This window comes from Mus pahari, chromosome 22 (assembly GCF_900095145.1).
Source record: "Mus pahari chromosome 22, PAHARI_EIJ_v1.1, whole genome shotgun sequence".
Taxonomy (NCBI): Eukaryota; Metazoa; Chordata; class Mammalia; order Rodentia; family Muridae; genus Mus; species Mus pahari.
In genome coordinates, this window is record NC_034611.1 from 18,954,071 (window position 1) to 18,956,617 (window position 2,547).

A 2,547-nucleotide genomic window follows, 5' to 3' on the forward strand; every position below is an offset into this window, starting at 1 on the left:
TTTTTTTTGTTTTTTTTTTTTTTGTTCTTTGTGTATTCTAGGTGTTAATCCTCAGTTAGACACAAAATTAGCAAAGATTTTCTTTTTTTCCACTGGTTGTTTCTTCACTGTTTCCTTTATTGCACAAAAGATATTTAATTTTCCAATACCCAGTTTGTTGATTATTGGCCTCGTTTCCTGAGTAACTGAGATTCTACTCAGAAAGTCTTAGCTTGTGTTTCTATCTAGAAGTGTCTCCCCTTACTTCATGCAGCTTTAGAGTTTCAAGATTTATATTAATGCCTTTGATACATTGGGAATGATTTTTAATGTAGAGTTAAAGGTAAGGATCTACTTTATTTTATATGTGGCTATCTCGTGTTTTCAACACCATTTGCTAAAGAGGCTGTCTTTTTTTTCTGATGTGCATTCTTGTCATCTTTATATACAAAATAAAATCAGGCAGCTGTAGCTGTTTGAGTTTATATCTGGATCTTTTACTCTATGCCAAGCATCCAGTGTCTAGTTTTGTACCACTATTTTGTGTTTGTTACTATGGTATTGTGTAGCAAGAATATGGTGTGATGTAGCAATTTCTTCCAGAGTTGAAGCATTCCATTCTCCAGGGATGCTCCTGAAGACTCAGAAACTTCTGAACTGAGGGCTCCTTAAGACGCTTGAAAATCGATAGCTCACAAATCTCAGGAAGTCCCTGAAATGTACCAGATTCACAAGGCTCCTTAAGGCTACGTAAACAGTAAAAGCCCCTGAGGAGAGGAGACTGTCTGACCAAGAGAGATGTCTTCAAGTTGTTCAATGAGCTTCAGCAGGCAAGTTTTAGGGACTGTTCCCCCATGCTTGGTGGAGAGCTCAGTAATGCATCTGCACTTGAGTTGCCCTCATTCTCGCAAACAGTTTCAGTAAACTCAGTCAGTGGCTCGTCGAATTGTATTTGATGATATCATTACTTTGTCTTTCATTAGTTCCCTCTCGGGTAAGAGTGACGTGTTTTGCATCATCTCCCCAAGAACCGTGGCTCTGCAGTATAACGTGCATCAGGTACGGTGATTCAGCTTCAGCTGTTGCCCTTTTGGCTACTCAGGATTTCGTTGGCCATCTGAGCTCTTTAGTGCATCCAAATGGATTTTTGAGAATTGTTCCTCCTACTTCTGTAAAGAGTAGGATTAGAATCTTGGTGGGAATCACATTGAATTGGCAGGTTGCTTTTGGTAGATAGCCATTTTTACAATGTTGATCAACATTGTTCCTAGGGGTTGCTTGCCTTTACCTCTGTGGTAGTCTTCTTCCATTTAGTCCTTCAGTTATTTTAATGTTTTCATGCTAAAAGTTTTTCATTGCTTTGGTTAGATTTAATTATTTTATTTTATTTTATTTTATTTTACTGAGGCAATTGTGAACGAAGTTTTCCTCTAGTTTCTTCCTCTGTCTCCTTGTTATTAACATTTGGGAATGGCCCTTCTGTTTTTTATGTTAATTTTATGTCTTATAACTTTGGTGAAAGTCTTTATGGTTTTCTAGTGGATACTTTGAGGCTTCTTATATAGAGAATCATATCAACTGCAAATGATATCTTTACTTCATTTTTCCTATTTGTTTCCAGTTTATTTTCATGTCTTAGCCTATCACTTTAGCCAAGACTTCTCGTATTGCATGAAGAAGAACGGAATAGGAGGTGTACACCCTTGTCTTGTTTCTGATTATATCGGAAATGTTTAGCATTTTCTCCTATTTATTAAAAAGTTGACATATATTTTTTTATATAGGCTTTATTAACTTTAAAATGTCCCCCCCTCTCCGCGCGCGCGCGTGTGTGTGTGTGTGTGTGTGTGTGTGTGTGTGTGTGTGTGTGTGTTGTAGAAGCATATGCCTGTCTGTTCATGTGTGGAGTCCAGAGGAGGGTGATGGATGCCTTCCTCTATCACTCTGCCTCATTCTCTTTGAAAAGATCTCTCACTGAAGCTGGAGTTTACCACTTTTCCCACAGAGCCACAGCGATCTACTTTTCTCTGCCTCTCCAGCACTGTGGTCACAGGTACACATGCAGTCATATTTAGCTTTTTATATGGGTACTAGGACTCTTCAAGCACTCTTACCCATCAAGTCACCTTCCCAGCTTTAAATATGTTCCTTTTCTAGATTTCTTGTTTTTTTTTTTTTTTGTTTTGTTTTTTTTTTTAAAGGGGAGTACAAATGTATGCCGTCCCCAGCTACCACAATTTATGCAGAAACTTTTCCACTTTGGGAAAAGCACAGAGGTAGAGTATTCAGTGTGCAATAGGTAAGCCTTGCCCTAGAAAAATTACCTGTGATCACAGTGTCTTCGCTGCTAGGTATTTCTTTTCCAACTTCCTTCTAAGCTTTTATATGATGTTAGATTCCGTCAAAATCCTCTCCTGCATCTATTGAGGTGATTATATGATTTCTCTAGGATAATTGTTTTATAGATGATTATTGGAAAGATAAATAACAGATTCTGAAACAAGGTGGCAACTTCTGTGGCTTTAAAAAAATTGTTTTTAAGCCGGGCATGGTGGTGCACGCCTTTAA

At 37.9% G+C, this 2,547-nt stretch overlaps 1 non-coding gene across 1 annotated transcript; it reads right to left on the minus strand.

Annotated features, from left to right (window-relative positions):
• Positions 1 to 2,177: 2,177 nt before the first annotated feature.
• LOC115062994 lies at positions 2,178 to 2,338 on the minus strand. The gene has a single exon (XR_003842882.1). It is a non-coding gene; the product is annotated as a U1 spliceosomal RNA (small nuclear RNA).
• Between the last annotated feature and the right edge of the window lie 209 nt (positions 2,339 to 2,547).